This window comes from Magnolia sinica, chromosome 14 (genome assembly GCF_029962835.1).
Source record: "Magnolia sinica isolate HGM2019 chromosome 14, MsV1, whole genome shotgun sequence".
Taxonomy (NCBI): domain Eukaryota; kingdom Viridiplantae; phylum Streptophyta; class Magnoliopsida; order Magnoliales; family Magnoliaceae; genus Magnolia; species Magnolia sinica.
The window spans coordinates 64,491,808-64,514,581 of NC_080586.1; positions in this window are offsets into that span (position 1 = coordinate 64,491,808).

Genomic DNA, 22,774 nt, shown 5'->3' on the forward strand with positions numbered 1-22,774 from the left:
TCAAATTCATCCCTAGAATAGTCTAAAACACCTCATTCAATAGAGAAAATCTACACCGACTTTGGAATGACTTTAAATTTTTGTACTTTTGTTACACTTCAGTCGCACCAAAGTGGCCATTTAGTCACACCGAAGTTGCACCAAATTCAACCCAACATTAGAGCTGAATTTCTCTGAAATATGTCCCAACTCTCTGTCTCCTTTCGGTCACACCTAACATATCTTCGGTGACACCGAACATCACTTCGATGACACTTAAAATTCGAACCGAATTAGCTCTGAAAATCAGTCTTTTGTTGGATTGTTCTTGGCACTTTTGGTCGAACCGAACCTACCTTCGATGGGTCTGACCAGTCTATTGATTCTATTACTTGAGTGCTTAATTTTTCAGACTTATTTTTTCAGTTTTGGTACGTGGTTTCCTTGGATCTTTAGAACTTGAAATCTTCAATATTGTCCTCCAAACATCCAATTCTTCATTGCCTTTGAACTTTAAATCTTTTTAAGCTTTAAATTATCCATTTAAACATGTATTTAACTTTAAATCCAAAAACCACCTTGCACGTAGAAAATATATCTAATTAACAGTGTTGTCATGTGCCACCGAACATTTGCATATGCGGTCACATATGTGCACACTAGAGTGGAAATCACATATGTGACAATGGCATATGTACTTTCTGAACATATGCGATCGTATATGCCACTCGTGCGACAATATGCGATATATGCGATTGCATATTGGCCAATGGTTAAAAAAAATTGACTGTTTGAATTTTTTTTCTTTTTCAAAATTCAGCATGTTCCCTAAAAAAGGAGCATTCATACCCTCCTATTTGCATACTACATGCACTCAAACTCTCTCTCAACTCTCATACATTTTCAAAGTCTCAAATCTCTCATTCTCCCTTAAATAATTACATTCTTCATCTTTCAACTCTCAAATTCGAAGCCTCCAAGGCCTAAGCTCCATATTTTTTTTAAGTTTCAATAAAGATTTAAGATTAAAAAATACATCGAAATTGAATTCCAAGTCGAGTCTCACATTTCATTTTCTACATCTATCTCTTTCTAGTTTCTAGATATCACTTCATTTTCTACATCTCATAATTCTCATTCCTTTCATTTTCTACATTCTCTTATTTATTATATTCATTCTCTAATTACATAATATTCATTCATTCATAATCACACACACACACACACACACACACACACTCTCTCTCTCTCTCTCTCTCTCTCTCTCTCTCTTTATTCAAGAGTCAAGAAACTCAAAATAATTTATTATTATTTTTATTTTGTTACAACTTACAACTTGCAAGTTACAACTTACAAGAAGATTCATAAGATTTAACTTTCAAGATTCAAGTAAGAGTTCAAAGGCAAGGATTTACGTTCTACAAGAGCAACAAGAGTAGAAGACTACAACTATAACTCTACAACATTCAAGAGTCAAGACAAGAAGTCAAGAATAAATTTTTAAATTTTAGATTGTGTAATTTGTGTTTTTGTAATTATGCAACTCTCCCCTCCCCTCTTCTACTATAAATGTAGCTCTAACTCTCTTTCTCCTTTTCTTTTCTCTCTCCCTTTCTACTACTACTAGTGTATGTGTAACTCTCTCTCTCTCTCTCTCTCTCTCTCTCTCTCTCTCTCTTCCTCTCCCATCTCTTAAGTCTTGACTCTTTAGTCTTTATTTTAGTTTTTATTTTTTACTAGTTTACAACTTACAAGTTATAATAAGAAGAATCAATATATATGCACACCACACCATGTCTTTTTCCCAATCTTCCTCTTTGAAACCCAAGTCGAATGACTCGAGTTGGAAGTATGGGCACTATCATAGTGCTACAGATAAGACACATATAGTGTGTGAGTTATGTGGGTATGTGGGTTTCGGTGGCATTGCGTGATACAAGCAACACCTTGCACATTTATCGGGGTCAAATACAAAAGTATGCAACAAAATTACTCTAAAAAAATGAAGAGATATCATGAAGTATATAGATAAATAGACGAGAAAGAAATGTGTTAGTGCCTTACGTCACGAGGAATACACGAAACAAGACGCGTACGAAGATATAAACCTAGTTGATGTAGATGAAGCTAGTCATACTCCCCTTACTTCGACAGGTTGGTCTAAATGTAACATCCTAAAAATCGGCACCCGAGTACAGAGACCCCAATCCTGAGTTTTCGGGTGTTAACCAAATAAAATGCACATGTGACATCGTTCATATTCATATTCATTTTACACATGAACAATCAGAGTAGTGCAATTCAAATTAGCGGATCTAAAGTGAGGTATGGATAACAAAAATAAATATATATGGGGCTGGCAGTAAAGATACAATTAAAATATGGTGTCCGCCCAAATGTGGATTATACAAGCCACAATATACATACCCAAAATGATTAAAGTGTAAATTTTTCTGTTTGGTCCAATCATTTAAAACACAACGTCGGCGGTGTAAGCCACTTTAAGTTTACCCATCTGAGATCTCAATAGTATCTGCATCAATAATATCGCCTGGTTAGTGTTTTAAAATACCGCCCCAGAGTGAGAGTGAGTGATCAATTCAGTAGTTCCATTAACTCTAAGTTACGTGTGTTATCAATTTCACTAGCACAAGTAATGATAAAGCAACTTAAACACCAGTTCCTAAATGCTCTTATTAATGCACATGCATACTATCATGAGATGATACATGCCCTCACAATCATCACTCCCTCATAAGCGACTTCGACACCTCATTCACAAATGCCAACACTCCCTCAATACGCGACCAGAATGCCCAAGTCGCCTTAACCTATACTAATGCAATGTTATGAATGTTTATGTTAGCGGAGTATTTAATTGAGTTCGTTTATCCAGCAAGATTGGGGAAGCTGAAACACCTCCATTTAATCAATGGTCATATTTAGATCACTTAGCCCAAGGCGATCATGGCAGCTCTGAGCCTGCGATCCATGATCCAAATTTAGGTATCACCCATTTATCACATAAATCAATAATTTCAAAGGTATGGCATGATATCCAAAGGTATGAGGATCAACTCGGTATGAGTCGTCACCTAAACACTGAGTATGAACACTCAGTTCTGAGGTGCGGGCTTATAACATTAAACCAAATCACCACAAGGAAAAGGGCTCGTCATCCAATTCCATTCATGCTCGGGTCGTTCGAACGGCGCTCTAGGGTAATTTGACAGGGGTTGTTTGAACAATGATATATCACCTCCATTAATGCTCGCTAATCATTATGGGGAGGCTCGTCATTAAAGCATACGCCAATAGCACGGACACAATGTTACATACCACCATGCCCGGCTCGTGAGACTTGGGGATCTTATCACTAATAGTTATGAGTAGGCCTCTCTAGGGTATGAGGTGCTCCAGATTTAGGTAGGCATGATCTTTCATGTTGGACACACATGGTTGGTTAGCTATTACACTAATTTAGTTGACTCGGACTAACTTTAGCGTAACTAGCATTGGGTCCAAGAATCCCTTGTAGTCCGACTACTGCCGGTTATCTGCGCTCGGCCTGAATCAATCAAACTATTCTGGGATAGCCAACCTCATCGGGCCACCCTCGTGGATTCGCGGTTTGCTGGCCAACCCGATAATCCATGTAGGCTTGGTTAGTCAACCGCACTAATAAATTGATTAATGTGACTACATGAAGGGATGTAAATGGTAATTCGAAGAATTCCACTTTATTGGGCATTTTATCGAATATGTAGGTAACATTACACTAAGCTAACAATTTATGGTAAGTGAGTGGCCATATAAGTGCGTTGGTTAACAAGCATTCATCTACGCGGTATCTCAGTCATCAATAGGCATTAAATATCATACATTCATCCACATGCAATGTAACATCCCGAATTTTCATGGCCAGAGTTTGTACTCATACCCAAGAACATTAGGTGTTAATGATGTATAAATTGGATGCTTTTGAAAATCGCACGTAATTATTTTTGTTCATTTGGATCACATCCAAATACATTCATGAAGGTAACATTCACCAGAATAAAATCAGTTGTATTGATTATATTTTATCAGAGTAAAAAGAATAATCAAATGCCTTCTCAATAGAAGCTTATTACATTTATCGAGTTTGCAGTTGAAGTATAAAATTAAATCATAAATTGTCTTATTATTCTTTCAACATAATCTTCCTTAGGGAGATTGTTCACTAGGTCTTCAATCTGTACGTCACCTATATAATCTGTACGGTTGGGAGAGGGTCAACGCCCTACTCATAGTGATGGTTATCCTTTAAGATTAGCAATAATTCAAGAGATTCATAAAAGTAATGTAATGTTTCTGATATGTCCCATAGTTCACTAATATGAGGATATCATAATGTGCAAACAACCTACATGAGATGCATACCTAGCAAAGTATGTGGGGTTCATCATACGTAGTGATCATCACAATGTGGAATACAATTAATAGAAAACCTGGCTCGATCTAAATCCCATAACTACGGATATTTGCCGACATGGCCAATGCTACCTTAGATTTATGTGAACTTCTCAAGGAGCACAACACATGAGCTAGGTGAATTAAGTGACACGATTTAATCATGGAGTGACTATTTACGACATCCAATTCCGAAAGTGATGTGACACTGCATTTGCGAATTACACATATCAATTTGTGCACCACCCCCCAAAGGCCCATGGAATTACATGACGACCAAGAGGGTCTCTACCCAGAGTGCATTACATCCCTGATAGAATATTTGAATCACTAGTTGTGATATTGTAACGTTCTGAAAAAATTTGTACAAGGACCCGAGTACCACCTCAGGCAGAAATCACCCGGGACTAAATCCTTTAGAAATTAGGCTAGTATTAGCAAGTGTTAAACTAGTGTACTTGTGAAATTAACACTAATCACTTTAAATGTGATCTGTAGGACCCAAACCGTGTAGTATCATCGATGCTACATTACCCTGAAATATAGAATCCATCTCAAAACCCAGTTGCTCTTGGGAGCACACCGAAACTCCGTATCGGACCTGGACCGCACGTCAAAAGTCCGATGACTGTAAAATTATACAGTTATGACCGCATTACTGGACTTGACAACCCCCTCAGAAATCAAGTCTTAATTGTGTTTAGAAATGCACAACTTGAGCCTGAAGCAAAGTGTGTGAGGAACGTGGATATCCTTAGAAATAAAATTCAAATTTAAGTAATCTGAGTTGTGTCGCTTGCGCGCCAAATATAAGGATTCAGACTATCAGAATCTGACCCAAATATACCCTCAGATCAGGAGAAATGTCCCACACATGTCGATGTACTTGTGGCCCTGATCGAGTGCCCGCGACCGTTGAACTGAAATTGGTCCGCCACGGCTGATCTGTAAATCCGATCGGAACAAAAACTCAGCCTGACCTAGATCCATGGTTAGAGAGCTTAAGTCCGACCCCACGTGAAAAAGGGGCCACCAGAAGTGCTCCGTTGGCTGAAACAGACGCCCTTTGGATATAACCTAAGTATACCTTAGCCCTAGGGCCATTTCCATCAAATCTGGGCCTATATAAGGACCTTAAACACTCTCTCCCATATTCCATACGAATTTGAGAAACCCTAGGAGAGAGAGAAGAGAAAAGAGAGAAAGTGAGAGAGTGAGTTCACAATCGATCTCGCTACTCCACGCACTCAACCGCTATTTCTGTATCGCTATACAGGTGATTTCGAATCCGTACTTGGGTAAGAAAACCTAACCCTAACTTGTCTTAGGGTTTCTGACTAGTGTATTAGATGAATTAGCTAACCTATTCCCTGTTATAGGTTATTGTGGTGCCGTAGACAAAGACTTAGCTTTAAAACTGAGTTCGTTACGAGTCTACCGGCGAAAGGTGCAGACTATAAATGTTTAGGTTATGATTTTCAAGGCTTTCAATGTTAGTTAATGATTTATGACTGACTTGAATTGCTACCACATGCTTTGACACAATGTTTCCTGCACTTTACACATACATATGAACTATGTTGAATATAGTGTATTCTTGTATTTGTTGATATGATTGAATGAGTATGGAATTTGGATTCGTGCTTGCCATGATTATCCGTCTTTGATATATGGTTGTTGTATATGTGACAACTCCGTGGTGAAATGGTTTGCCCTAACACCTGTTATAACCAACATACGTCATGTATGTTGAAGTGTGTAGACTAAGTGTTTGTTGAAATGTCTGAATGAATGTGGAATCATGATTAGTACTTGTTATGATGAATATTTGGTAATACATGATCTTTGTATGTGTTGCAACTCTTATGTGAAAGGATTTGCTATAATATACGTTTTAAGTAAATTAATCTATGTATGTTGGAATATTTAGTCTAAGTGTTTGTAGAAGTGTCTGAATGAACAAGTAGGTAGTAATTGTACTTTACATGGGTGTTGAGATGAGATTCTCAACTACCTAAATGATGTGTATGATTTCCTCCATGTAACTTATATTCTTTGTCTGTTTTATTTAGGGATTGCATATGTTTGAATTTATGTTTAAGTTGAAATCCATCAAATGCTCACATGCTTGTATGGTTGGAATTAGGCATTCATTACTGCTCTGATTATCTTATATGATTATCTGTTAAAATTGAATGTGTTTGGGACTACGGAATAGTCCAGGCAATCGGTAACAGGCACTGAATGGGTGGCTGAGGTTGTTTCGCCACATAGGACATGATCGATGAATCCGAGCTGTACTTAGGATGTCGGCAGTGGTTAGGCCACACAGATTGCTTACGCACTTTATGTCAGTCAACTCAACGTGCACTTGTACTAGTCGAGCTCGTCAAGTAACCCGATTGACCCGATGTATGTTTACCATGTATGGACGTTACTGCTTGAATCTAAGGTACCAAACTCACCAGTGAAAACTCCTTTAACCTTAGTACCTCGATCCGCTAAGACTCATGAGCGGGGCATGGTGGTATGGGACACTGTGGTCGAGCTGTCGGCCTACGCTGGGGTGACGAGCCTCCCCGTAGTGTCCAGTGAACAACATAGCCTTGTGAACCGAATACGGTGGTATGAGACACTGTATTCGAGCTGTCGGCCTACACTGATAAGGTGACGAGCCCTTTGTAGTGACCTCGAGCGTACGCTAAGACTGCGTAGAGGCGACGAGCCCTTACGTAGCAACAGGAGTATAAATTAGTCCTGCACTGATAAGGTGACGAGCCATTTGCAGTGACCTAGAACCGCAACGTCGTATGAGAATTGCTAGGACTGACGACCCTAGAATGAATCATTGTTTGAGAATTGATACAAGAGAGGTACCTTAGCTACCCAATCCTGTAGTATGAAAAGGACTAATAAGAACTTGGTAATCACGTTCATGCATCGCACTGCATGTGCCATTTGGCGTTGGGCAGAGCACTGAAGAAGTGACTGACATGCACGACTGTTAGATGAAGATCGCAGAGGGAGTGCAGGCGAGGGCATGCATCATTTATACATACCATTCCTGCATTAATCAGAGTACTTAGGGATGTTTGATTGTATTGCTTTATCATTACTGCTTGACTGAATTGATAACATGTTAACTTTTGCTTTATTGTTCTATTGAGTTGATCACTCACTCCCATGTTACGGGACGGTGTTTTAAATACCAACCAGACTCTGTCTTAGTTGCAGATGGAGACCCGACTGATGAGGCAGAGGCGGACTTCACAAACGATGAGGATGCTTTCTCATATATGCAGTATTTAGGCGGATTTACATAGATTGCTCTGATCGGCGGGGCTTCAGGGTTGTACTTGTAGTGGACTATTACATTTTTGACATTTTGTAATTTGAAACAATACATGTAATTATTGACCTGGCAATGCATACATACTTTGGGGACTTATACTGGTTTATAAAGTTATACATGTTCGTTTCAGTCTTTCGCTTGCGTATTACAACTGTCCCTGGATTATGTTTTGCTGATTTGGCTTAATTTTATTCATGTTTTATGCACTAATGTAGACAACATTTAATCATTATTAAATATGTTGCATAAGTGATGTGTTGGAACTCGAGAGTTGGACTTCTACTCGACCCCCGATTTTCAGGGCGTTACAAATACATCTTACACATCACTTACACTTATAAAGAGATATATTGAATGATGGGAGTTCTAGAATATCAAGACACATGCCCAAGCCATAAAGATAAATAGTATAATGCCAATATAATAAAGAGAAGAGTAACAATGGTCAATTCAACAAATAGAAGAGCGACCGATTCATTAATAAAGAGAGTGGCATTGGCTAACTCAATAAAGAGACGAGTGGTAGGGCCAACTCAAATAAATTTAATAAGGTAAGGGCAAGGCTTATATCCATGGCCCCACATAAATTCAAAAAGCTCACTTGTAATCAACATTATACCGTATGCTAAAGGCAAATAATTAATGGTAAAATATATAATTGCAGGAAAAATTCAAAGTATATGAAGGCATGTAAAAGGCAAGATAAAATAACAGGAAGGCACGTAAAAGGCAGGATAAATATAACAACTTAAATTAGTGTATGCTTAGAGGATAAAACCCTCAACTTTAATTGTTAGATTGTCCACTATCAAAGTTATATGTCCATGTGCTAAATCGCATGGTTTGAACGGTTATGATTTAAGTTGGCCTCAGTTTATATTAATGTTAAGTCTATACTGATATAATTTAATCATTAAATTTGAAAGCACAAACTATCTTATTATAGAGATGGGAGCCTTACCTTACCTTCTGAATTTCGACCCGACAACCCAAATCCAATTGATCTACGCGTGCACTTCAGCTATTGAGTTGGCCCTGGATCCCTCGTTTCCTTCTTCTTCTCCTTCCTTTTCTTCTTCTTCTTCTTCTTCTTATTCTCCTTCTTTTGCAAGATTGGATAAAGAACATGGATCCACCAGAACCTCAACTAGTCTAATCCCAACCCAGTTGACTCGGTCTATCGTTCAGACTCTCTCTCTCTCTCTCTCTCTCTCTCTCTCTCTCTTTCGTTTTTCCTTTTTTCTTCTCTTTCTCTCGTTTCTTCCTTTCTTTCTCTCTTTCTATGTTCTGTGCTTCACCAGAGGAAGATGCTCGGTTTTATAGGATTTTAACAAGTTCTAGGAGGTTCCTACGTAGGGAGTGTGTAGGCAGCGTGTGTAGAAACAAGCAGCGCCCTTGTTAGAGCTGCTGTTTTTGGTGTTTGAATAAGATTCTTCTCTCCTCCTTTCAAGGAGTTTGGTTGGTTTTGAGAGGGCTTGCAGATGGAAGGTCGTGGTCTCGTTCTTGTGTGTAAGAACATCCATTCGACCAGTCGGAAGGTGGCCCTGTTTCAATACATCTACCGTGTTTTGTTGTACATCTCCGTGCAATCTAGGAGCGCTCACCCTTTTGCAAGATTTTCTTCCTCCACCGTCAACGTGGATGTGGTCGAAACCCTCATCTCCAGGGAATGGATGGCTCGGATTTGAGCCGGGTTCCCTGGTCTGAGTGAGGAAGTTCTTGGAACGTGGCTGGCCTTTTCGGTGAGATACCTTACGGAGGGAGTCCCATTTTTTTGGAATTGTGGAGGTCTTCCCTCTTCTTCCAGACATTGTGGAGGCCGTCAGTTTTCCCTCAGGCATGGGGTGGACGGTCCAGATCTCCTCCAACATGGGGAGTTTCCTACTAAGGAACTCCCTCTTTCAGACCGGTTTCATCGACCTATGTTACCGCGGTTGAACTTCCGCATACAGGCTGATTTTCGTGACTTGGTGGGGCCCACTATCATGGTTTTCAGAGGATCCATTCCCTCCATCAGTTTTGTAGGATAATGTTCGGTCATGGGCTAAATTGTGAAGTAATTTCGAGTTCCGAGTGGGCCATACTATCAGACAACATTCAATGCTAATGCTTCCCGTGTGTGGAAAGTCAGTTACGTTGTGTTTCTTAGTTTAGTGAAAGACTGGGGAAAGTGGGGTCCACTTGTGATGTCTCTTGGGTGATCCACTCTGTTCACAAGTGTAGCAGAGTCATGTTATGCCATAGGTTCAATTATAAGCTGGATTCGAGCGTTACATAAGTTTATCTTGAAGTTCTCTCCCACGACATCGAAATGAACTTAATCTCAATAAACGGTCCATGTTTAGTGATTAGGGACAAATCTTAGAGGAAGTGTGTAGCTAATATAGGTAGAAAATTGCACAAATTTTGGTGGTTGATCGATGGTGAGAAAGGCTTAGATCTGAAGTTTCACCTTTTGCGTCAAAAGGAAGGGATTGGCTTCCACGTTCAATGGTGTAAGATCATAGATCGGGGTCCATATTTTGTATGATATCATAGTCATGTAAGGCCAAGGTGTGGTCCAAGTTTAAGTTACGATGGATGATGAAAAGTGGTTAGATCTGAAGATCTAGATTTATACAAAGTTGGTAAGCCCTAAAAGGATAACTTGGCGGCTAAGTAAAAGCCTACCAAGGTGGGGTCTTCATATTTCACACATGCCCATATGATGGCTAATCACAGTCATTTATATGAAGGGAAATATCATACTATGACTACCCACGAGGTTTATTCTGTCGATGGACACCAAAATTACCGGTCACGGGCTTATTTATCAATTGGGCCACTTTTACAATCGTCTAAGGGGTGAAATTTGACGTGTATGGTTAATTTATGATAGATAGTCACAATATAAAATTTTACATGAAAAGGATCATGGAAACTAAGTGTTATGGAATTCAAGGGTCTAGGTTGATGGCATTTTCGTAATTATTCACAATTTAAGAGTTTTGGGAAATCTAATGGTTCTATATCATTATAGGTACGTTTCTAAGCAATTCTTACAAAAGAATGTATATCTAAATCATTATGAATAAAGAGTTATTTGTCATATCATTCATGGAAAAGTACTTATGTCAAATCACGTGATGGATGGTCTTGTCTTGAAATCAATGGTCAGATGGTTGGATCTATTGAATGGAGGTAATTTCCAACGGTTAGATTTGTGTCAGGGTGAGAATGTAAGACTAGAATAGTTGGATTGGTATTGTATGCACGTATATATTACGTTGAAACTCATGGTAACGCTCGAGAATTTTCGATGCTCGGGTATCGAAAAGTTCGAGGTGTTACATGCAACTAATAGTAACTAGCACTGGTTAGCATGCATCTGTCTATGTACTACACAATCATAAATCGACACTAATTATCATGCATTGGCTCATATATTGCCCAAATCAATAATCAGCACTAGTTAGCATGCATCCGTCTACACACTACAAATTCATAAATTGACACAAATTATCATGCATTGGCCCATACATTACCCAATCAATAATCGGCACTAGTTAGTATGCGTTCCTCTGCGCACTACATGTTCACAAATCAATGCTAACTATCATGCATTCATCTATTCACTACATAAACCATTAATTGCAGCATGAGTTTGATAATTGATAACTAAAAGGTAATGGTTCGCACCTTGGGGTGGTGTGCCGTGTTTCAAGCTTGCTCCTAGGGCTAGGGTCTTGTGAATTTACTTGCCGACATCTTGTCCCAAGACAGACAGCTTGTAAGGCCTCATGCATTCTGTCATGCCCCAAACTCGAAAATCGGGCTCACAAAATTCCCGATCGCCGAATCTGGCGCTGACAGCCTCCGTAAAACCCCATTCTCGGCTCCCAGCATCCATTCGCCAGGTTCCGATCCTGGGATGCTACGAGGAGGATTTTTAATATCAGTTTGATTCATAATAAGCATAACCTACAACAACAACCAAAAACTCCATCACATTTTCACTATGATAAAAAACTTTACAAGTACAATGAGCATAAAGGAAAATACAATGATGATGAATAAAAACTCCAAAATGATCTGCCACGTGCCCAAGCCTCAGCGCTGCTGTGATCCAACGTCATTTGCACACAACGGTCGTGCATAAGCTTATAGAAAGCTTAGAGGGTGGTGAAAGTGTGTGCTCAAGGTGGTAATGCAGTTATGCAGTATCAGAGTAATGCGGAACATGCTGGTGAAAAGCCAAGAATACCATTAGCCGTACCAAGGCCATGCAGTGTAAAACATGAATAATATCGGCCATACCAAGACCATGCAATGCGAAATGCAACTCAAGCATACAAATCTTCATCTAAGTCCACATATCGATACAGCTCAAAATCTGAAATATCACCGGGGTCTAGTACACTCCAAGCCAGATTGCCGCCCCATCATGCGCAGTAAGGTGAGTAAAAAACACCTCACTATCCGCCTGCCAATATCAGGCTCGGCTCGTTAATAGCGGACCCATTCCTCGAGCTGGTCAGACTCAGCCTAGCATTGCCCCCTACTCTCGGGCGGGTAAGGCCGCACCCCCTTCCAACTGACCACGACACAGTGGAAAGCGCAACCGTCTGGCACTTGGCACTCGGCGCTCATGCACCCACTCAGTCTAGACATTGGAGCAACCTCTTGGTACCATAAGGGTTTAGAGACTTTCACCCAGGGATATCTATAGCACCCCATGTAGAACAATATTTCCGGTATCCAATCCTGCCAACCACGATACGTCAGTGGAGGCTACGCCCCTGATGTTGCTAGGGCGTACAATAACCATATCACACCATGTGAATGCATGAATCACACTATCCAGTCATACAACAATCCTGCGCGTATCGTGCACTCATGTAAGGCAACACCCCCTATCCGGGAGCCCCTAAACAATCTGCCCGAAAGCATATGCTATGATCAGTCATTTCTCATATCAAGCATACGTATGATGCATATGATCATGAATCATGGAACTAAACATGTTATATGGGATGGATGATGTTCATAACAGAGATAGGCCTAGACGGCCTACACATTGCACGTACGAGCCTAACAATGGGCCCTAGGGAAAGGCATAATACAGACATTTAACCAACACTATACTTGCAATGTGGACGTCAAACCAACATTGCTCCCAAGGCACGACTGTCATAAACATCATTACATAAATTATGTTGGGATCACACATTGCAATGGACCTTAGGTACATCCCATTGGGTCTTAAATACATCAAATGGGCCATATCATATGGGCCTTATATTCATCAAGTGGGTCAAATCAATGGGCCCTTTGTACATTGCAATGGGCCATAACCCCTTGGGTCTTGAATACATCAAATGGGCCTAATCTCATGGGTCTTATGTGTAACAAATGGGCCACACCAATGGGGCCCCAAATGTACATCAAATGGGCCTCAACCCATAGGCCCCAATACATCTTAATGGGCCTTAAACCATGGGCCCCTAATACATCAAATGGGCCTCACAACATGCCAAGGTGGGGTATACTTGGACTATGGATCTGGCTCATTCTTTATGCCCATGCCATAAAATAAGCTTTTTTTAAAAAAGGATGGACAGATTGGATGCAGCACCTGCCTCATGGTGGGGGTCCACATGAAGGCCAACCATCACATATTTTACATAATATAATATATATTTTATATATATCATATACAATATTATAATATAATGTAATATTATACACACACACACACACACGCACACGCACACGCACACGCACACATACACACCCACCATCCCTGAACGGTGGGGATATAACACATATTCACAGTGGGCTCCATCGTCCGCCTGGACAGTGGCAATAAAACACATATATCACTGTGGGCTCCACGTGGGGCCCACCATAATGTTGATACGCCATCCAACCCGTTGATAAGGTCACGTAGACCTAGATGAAGGGTAAAAACAAATTTCACCCTGATCCAAAACTTCTGTGGACCCAAAAAGGATTTCAAGGGGCAGACGTTTAATCCCACTGTTCCCTATGGTGTGGGCCACTTGAGCTCTAGATCAGGCTAATTTTTGGAGTAGGCCCACTTCAGGAAGTGGCCTACACGATGAATGGAGTGGATATAAAATATACATCATGGTGGGGCCCACGACAGGGGCCGTGGGTTCCTGCTTTCCACCCGCCCGCTGGTGTGCAGGCAGTGCCTGCTGCCTTCTGACAAAGCAGCAGCGCCTGCTGCTGCTGTTATATTTATTATTATTATTATTATTATTATTATTATTATTATTTTCACTGATTTCTACAGCCCATAACACATCCATCAAGTCCAATATTGGGCATTTTTCAGTGTAAGGAAAAATCTGGGGGACTTTAAATGGTGGAGATCACTGTTTGCTAAGGTATGGCCCACCAGATGATCCGATCAACCTCATTTTTTTGGCTCAACGCCTAAAATGAGTTGGTATATAGGATAGATGGCATGGATTGAACACCTGCATCAAGGTGGGGCCTACATGAGTGGGCCACCCATAAGCTTGGAAACAAGCTGATATTTGTGTTTTCCCTTTTTGTCCAGCGTCCAGGGACGCTGGACGGTTTAGCCTCACATATGTATTTGAAGTGGGCCCTGCTTAGGTGGGCCACCTCATGGAGTATGGTGTGGATACAACACACCCAAAGTAGGTCCCACTTGTAGATGGTTGGGTAGAATACATGCCTCATTGTGGGGTCCATTTAAGTGGGCCACACAACCACATCATGGTCTCATAAAAGAAAATGAAATAGAGAGGGAGAGAGAGGGATCAAGAGTGGGACACGCGTGATGGAGGGACCCCGGCACTATGGGCCCTCCCTTCAATGATCTACAACATAAATCAAGTGGGTCCCATTACATGTAGGCCCATTAAATCGAAATCCAACGGTGGAGATCCCTTCTCCGCTAAAATAGACGGTCTAGATGACCCTAAGTATGCAAGAAAAATAAACATCATGATGAGGTCCATGGAGAATGGCCCCATCATGGAATGATCATGATGATCCAAGTGAGCCATCGGCCACATCTTAAGGTCCAAAGTGAGATCCAAACCATTAATTGGTTGGCCTCACTTGGCCCATCTAAAAAAAATATTAAAACTACCCTATCAAAGCACCCACCGCTTGATCTTCTTGCTCCCTTGGCTTCCTTAGCTCCTTGTGCTTCTCTTTGATAGAGGAAGATGAGAAATGGATGACTAGGATGGGAGATCTAGGGATGGAAAGGTGGGCCTCACACATGCATTTTTCTCACCATGTGAGGGCTTGGACATGAGGCTCTTAGTTGCTTAAGAATGACTTTGAAAATGAGAGAGAGAGACTTGTAAAGAGAGAGGGATGGGTAATAGATGTGTTGATGTGGTGAGTGATGGGTGTAAGAGCCCTTTTTGACTTTTGTGGTAAAAGTTGTAAGAAAAGTATGGGTTTTGTAAGAACTTTTTGACTTTTGGGGCTTGCTTGGGAAAGGGTGAAAGGTGATGTGTACTTGACATGATGAGATTGATGGAATTAATTGATGTGACAAGTCGTAGAGATTCTCTCGAATTTTACAACGTGCGGTGTTTTCCTCGCACTGAACGCTGACCCACATCTCCCGACCAGGGTATCGCCTCGACGCGCGAGTCACGGCATTGGAACCGCGGTGACGACGCGGTCGCTAAGGTACAAGTCCTGGGTTGAGTCGACTCGGGTTGACGGTATGAGAATCAGGGTCGCGCGCAAATACCAGTTAAGGGTCGAAGGTTGCCGAAATTTGACCGGGAAGACCGCATAAGTCTATGGAACGGTACGGTCTAGGATACGGGGCTTACACATTCGATTCTCAAAGAAAAATCTTGACGAAAGGTTTGTTATTTACCTCAAATTATTGACAGAGAGATTCTTACAATGTGGCGTGGTGTGACGATGTCACCGGCTAATGGTGGCAGGGAGGATCCTCCAAACCAACTCCTCTCTCACACCTTATCCCTTCTCTTCTATTCTCCCTCTCCCCTTTATTGTAATAGAAATTCGTATGAGAGTGGGATGGTGAAAATGGGAGGCTATTTATAGTGCTAGAATGTACACAAATAGCCTCGGTGACCCTTTTTCCTATAAACTTGCCCCGGGGAGGTTGTTTTTTAATTTACAGGGTCCTTTTGGGGGTCCACTGGCTCACCTGTGTCAGGAAAAAGGTGCCTCACTATAGGATCTATGTTTGAACAGAACCAGGAGGCAATTAGACTCTCTGATTAGCCATGGGGGCTCCACTTGTGATGGATGGTCATCGGTAATCAATCAGAGCCGCGCCTATATGGATATAAGCGGAAAAATATCCTTAACTTGTACCTCAAATTTGGTTGTGATCTAATGGTCAAAAGATCACAGCTTCGTGAAAGAGTGGTGCGTCTATTTCACTTAAATTTCTATTTTTTCAGTGTAGGGGCTTCACGCGTTTCAAGAGCCTAGCATTCGGCCCAAGTTGAGTAGTTCTTAGCACTATCCTAGCTGGCCATCCGTGATGGACGTTAAGCCCAGTAAGATGGCCGTTATTCTATAGTTTCGAGTCTAACGGACCACTAATGTGCGCTCTGTATCCAATTCGATGAATCTAAGAACTATTTGGATGAATTGGGTAGCGAGATTTCTCATGTACAATGATTAGGGTTTGGATTAGCTAAATTTATAGTGTAGCTTATTTGTAATTAGTGAAAATGATGATTCATTTCTAATCACTCTAATCAAGGACCATAATTCAACTATACTCAAAGTTATTCGAATTAGTAAAATATACCAAAAAATAGAAAATATTAATTTAAATAAATAGGATGAATCCTAGTATGATTAGAAGAAATTCCTAAGAAGACATCGACACAAAAACTCTAAGATGAAAAAGATAAACGCGGCATGTCAACAACGTGTAGTTGCAGAAAGTTTTCAGTTTCAATAGGTCTATTTCTTATAATTTTTTTAATACTTTTAGTAGACAAATTATTTTTATAATTTTTATAATAGTTTATCATTAAGTTTAATTTATTCTTACTAAATTTCATCTCATTTTGATTTAAAAAAAATTCAAAAAATTCTGTGAGTACCAGCTTCCTAAAACCAATAATTTTGGTATAGTTTTTAAAATATCCTAAACTTAAAATATTTTAAGTTTTATTATTTTTTTTATTATGAAACTAGACTCATCAAGCTTCAAACTAACTTTTAAACCACCTCAATCGGAGTAGTAAAAAAATAAATATGACCTTTTGAAGTCAGTACACTAAAACTGTCAAAATTCGAACAAGCAGAATATTGTTGTACAGGGCTACTCGATTCAACCGAGCCCCACTCGATGTCTAGAGTTGCTTGGTTGCTTGATGTTTACTCGGTACAACCGAGCATTGCTGCCTCAGTTTGCTCGATGCAACTGAGTTCCACTCAGTTCAACTGAACCTTGCTGTCCATGTTCTTCAAAATTCTTAAATTTCAATCAGTTGGGCAGTTTTGGTGGATCCAAGATCACTTCTTTTGGTCCCAAAAATGTGTAAATGCATGCATGGACACACACTCATATTGAAAAATCAAAGATAATACCCAAGGATGTCAAATTCGTAGCTAGAAAAAATCCAGGGCGTTACACTAGAGCACCACCAATGGCCTCGAAAAGAGACTGAGGGCATGGGCCCATGGATGGATGGTGTAGACCACACCCTGAGGATGTGGTTGACCAAAGATGTCGGGGCCAAAGGCCGTCTCAAAACTTTAGAAAATCGGTATAAACAAAAAGATAGGAAAGTTATGATTCAATATATTGCTAAGTAGTTTTGCCAAACCGACATTACTTTCAACGCAGTTAAATTAAAGAGCTTTAAAGTTATGGTTGTGGTTGTAGGTAAATTTAGACTTGAGCTTAAACCTCATTCATATCATAAAATGAGGGAGACATACCTTAAAGTCAAATTTAATTATACACGATCATTTATAGCTGAACATAGGGAATCGTGGAAAATGTATTGGTACTCATGGCCGATGGATGGATCAATAGATCCAGTCGATCTTTCATTAACTTTTTGGTAAATTATCCAGCTGAGACAATGTTCTTGAAGTTCATGGATGCATCGGGTCATTCATATACTGAAGAATAGTTGTTTAACTTACTAAATAATATAGTTGAGAAAATAGGTGATGAATACGTTATCTAGGTAATTACAGGCAACCCAACCTCATATGTAGCCGCCGGTTATCTTCTTATGGAGAAGAGGTGTTATTTATTTTGGACCCCTTATGCGGCCCATTGTGTTGATATGATGTTAGAAAATATATGAATGTTGTTTTTAAATGTGATTACAAGAGCTAGAAGAATCACGGTCTTTATGTACAAACATGTCCTTTTTTTTAGTCAAATGAGAAAACACATTGGGGGTAACTTGATATGTCCAACAGTCACCCGTTTTGATACAGGCTTCTTAATACAACAAAAATTACATGTAAAAAAATCAGAACTTATAAGCTTTGTAGTGTCATCCGACTTTACAAGTGGACCTTTGTCAAAAAGTGCTAAAGGGAAACATGTTCAACAAACAATCCTTTTGTAAAAATTTTGGATTTAAATGGTAAAGGCGCTAAAAAGCATTCGAGCCATTAGTCACTTTATTGTAATTGGTGGATGGGGATGAGAAGCCTTCAATGGGTTACATATATAATGCGATAGAGAGGGTGAAAAATAAGATCATGGACCATTTTAACTATAAAGAGCATGATAATAAACCCATTATAGATGCTATAGATAGAAGATAAGAGAGTCAAATGTCATTTTCATTGTATTCAGCTGCTTACATCCTTAACCAAATCGTTTATTCGCTTCTCCTGATCCAGCAGAAGCACTTAGTATACATATGGTTGAATTTATTGATGTGTTGGAAAGAATGATTACAGACAAATAAGAGCAGGATAAGATCTAACTCTACTAGACTTCTATACAAAGAATGATGGTATAATCTCAAGGGATATTGTCATCAGGTATCGCATAATGAAATTGCTAAGTAAGTAGTATGAATGTCTCAGGTCTCTTACAAATAGTTTTTTTATAATGTAATTTACAAAGTCTAACCTATTTAAATTATTTTTCTTAGCTGACTGGTAGGCTGCCTATGGAGTGGACTCAAATAGGAATGATCCAGATCTAAAGAAGCCGGCCATGAGGATTCTTGGACTCACATGTCCTGTCAGTGATTGCGAGCGCAGCTAAAGCATGTTCGAGGTGGTAAGTTTAAAATGAAAATGTTAATATATTAGTATGTTATAGACTTACAGTTTATTAATTATAACTTTAAGTTATAAGTGTAAGCTAATTAAGTACATAGATAATGTCAAATGTGCTTTTTTCCATGCAGATTTACACTAAGAAAAGGAATCACCTTGCGAAAAATAAGCTCAACGACTTAGTCTTCGTCCAATACAATCAGAAATTGAGAGAATGATTCCAGACTATGAAAGAAATGCCTAGTTTCTTTCACCTTATCAGCTTAGATGAGTTAAATGCATATAACGAGTGTCTCGTAGAGACGGAGAACGTAATATTTGTTGGGGAGGACTTGGCATGGGCGCAAGTTGAAGATGCCACATGTGGATCTACACCTGGAAAAATTACTTCTACTTCCACTCAAAAGCGAAGGATAAGGGGGGCCGAGGGTGAGTCGTAGCAGTCAACCCATAGAAGAGATTGAGGAGATAGAAGGAGGAGATGATGACCAAGCTAAAGATTCACCGTTGGATATTGATGAAGTATTAGTACATATATATGATTAAAAAAAAAGTGCATGTGAAAGAAGGAGATGACTCGGATGATGACGATGGTGGTGGTGATCAAATGCCACAATGGCAAATAGATCAATATATATAGTAACATTTATCATTTACTATTATTTAGTTATAATAGATCAATAATAAATAAATAACTTCTTCATTTTGTTTACTTACTAAGCGTGTTAATTGAATTTATTAACTATATTGTCGAATGTTAATGACTTAATGTTTAATTCATTATTTAGTTAGTTTTATTTTACTCAAATTTATTTTAAACATATAAATTTATTTATCTATTAACTTAGAAAAATTTTTCCTACTTTCTTATATCTATTTTTCATTTTTTTCTTATTTTTCCCTATGTTTTTGATTTTTTAAAATTTTAGATTTTTTTTTATAAAATATATATGTAGCCGCATATGTGATTGTGTGATCACATATGCCTGTGCACACGATCACATATGAGATATGGCAGCATTGTTAATTAAATTGATTAATCACTTACATGCAGTTGAAACTAATGTAATTGTGGGGATAAATATGCAATATTTAAGCTTGTCAACTAATAACGATGGAGAGTTTACTTCTAAAGAATTTAATTAATTTTGTAAGAATGAAGGGATCATGAGCCATAATACTATAAGGTATACACTAGAACAGAATGGCGTGACAGAGCTTATGAATTGGACTTTTTTGAAAAAAGTCTAAAGTATGCTAAGTAACGATAGGTTGGGCAAGGAGTTATGGGCTGAAGCTGTTAACATGACTTGCTATTTAGTGAATCAATCGTTGTTTACATCAATTAATTATAAAATTTCAGAGGAAATATGAAGTGGTCAGCAAGTCGACTACTTAGGGTTGTGAATATTTGGTTGCAATACTTACTTTCATGTACCGTTAGTTGATAGAGATAAACTAGACTAAAGGGCTAAAAAGTATATGTCACGCCCCAAACCCGAAAATCGGATTCACAGGAATTCTGATCGCCGAATCCGGTACCGACAGCCTCCGTAGTACCCCATTCTCCGCTCCCAGCGCCATATGCAAGGTTCCAATCCTGGGATCCTACAAGAAGAATTTTCAACATGAATTTGTCTTATAAGAAGCATAACCACAAGTATACCCAAATCATAAAAACAACATCATCACCACATATCCACTAATATAATTATTTGGGTACAATACTGAAAAAGAAATACATGCATATAATAAAATCTCCAGAAGCTCTGCCACACGCTCCTGCCCCAGCTCGACTGCGTCCTATCGTCACTTGCACGCATCTATCGTATATAAGCTTATAGAAAGCTTAGAGGGTGGTATAAGTGTGTACACAAGATGAGTGCCAAGTATTCAATACAATGCCTTAATCATACAATATCAGAGTAAGCGGAAATACAACAAGTCCATAAAAATATCATCAACCTCATCTAGGATATGCGATGAAAAGACATAGCAAGCCAATGTCATATACTGAGAAAGTAATGTAAATCGGCTCTGTAATGCAGAAACATAATGAACCAGAAATCAGATATCAATGATGCAATACAATATGCAATTCGAAAGAGTTACTAATACCATCAGCCTTATCTAGGTCATATAAATGTAGAAATATAGTAACCCAAAATGTTAAATGCTGCGGATGCAATGCAATATGCAGTGCGAATGAAATGACCAAGTTGAAGTGAAGTTGGGATGATAGTACGTAGTATCACAGGCTATAGGGTCCATCACAAGGGACTTCTATCCAAACCAGTCTCATATCTAAATTTGGATAGATAAACTCAATGTGGTAAACTCCCAGTCTCAGCTTAGTCGCGCACCCAACCGAAATCCTGGCCATGCGAAGGTACACAACAATTAGTTGCGCACCACCAGCCCGAGTGGATAGTGAATGAAATGAATGTATGAGTATGCAACTCCTACTTAATAAGTCCACATATCAGTACAGTTCCTCTCTGAGAAATCACCGGAGTCTATTACACTCCAAACCAGATTGTCGCCCCATCACACGTAAGAAGGTGAGTGGAAGAGACCTCACTATCCACCTGCCAATATCGGGCCCGGCTCGTCGATAGAGGATCCATTCCTCGAGCTGGTCAGACTCAGCCTAGCATTGCCCCCTCCTCTAAGGCAGGTAAGGTCGTACTCCCTTCCAACACAGTGGGGGACGTGGCCTAACGGTATACGGCCCTTATGTGCTCATGCATTCACTCAGTTTAGACATTGGAGCAACCTCTGGAACCAAGAGAGTTCTGGAACTTCACCCAAGGATATCTATAACACCCTATGTAAAACAGATTTCCAGTGTCCCATCTGGCCATCCACGATATGCTTGTAGAGGTTAACGACCTTGATGTCGCTAAGGCGTACAGTAATCACAACACGCAATGCAAGATACATGAGTCATAAAATTTAGTCATGCATCAATCCTACGCATACCGTGCACTCATGTGAGACAATCTCCGCCTATCAGGGAGTCTTATAACAACCGGCACTATGGCATATGCAATAATCAATCATATCTCATAACAAACATGCAAATGATGCGTATGGGCATGTATTATGATGCTATACTATCACATACTCATAATCGGTACCAATAACCGGCATCGACAATCGACTCTCCACAATGTGAACATTTAACCAACATTGCCCCCAAAGAATGGCCCACATAGAGCCTAACATATAGTGGACCCATGGCCTCACACAAGGGCCAAATATATAACACCATGGGCCTCACTCAAGAGCTTAATACACATCACGATGGGCCCTTCACATAGGCCTAACATACATCACAATGGGCTTCATCGCCTGACCCTCAAATGCATCACAATGGGCCTCATCACATAGGTCTCATATACATCACATTGGTCTCGATAATATGCCTTGGTAATCGAAATCGGCCTCAACAATCGGAATTGACATTCGAAATCGGCCTCGATACTCGGCCTCGACAATCAGAATTAACCTCGATACTCAGCCTCGACAAATCAGAATTGGCCTATATAATCGGCATAGATAATCGGCACCGATAATCAGCATCGATAATCGGCACCGATAATCAACATCGATAATCGACATCGATAATCGACACCGATAATCAGGGTCAATAATCAGTGTTTGCCTCGATAATTGGTACCGATAATCAGCAAATAAATAAGGCGGGGTCCATAAATGATTAGCCGATCAACC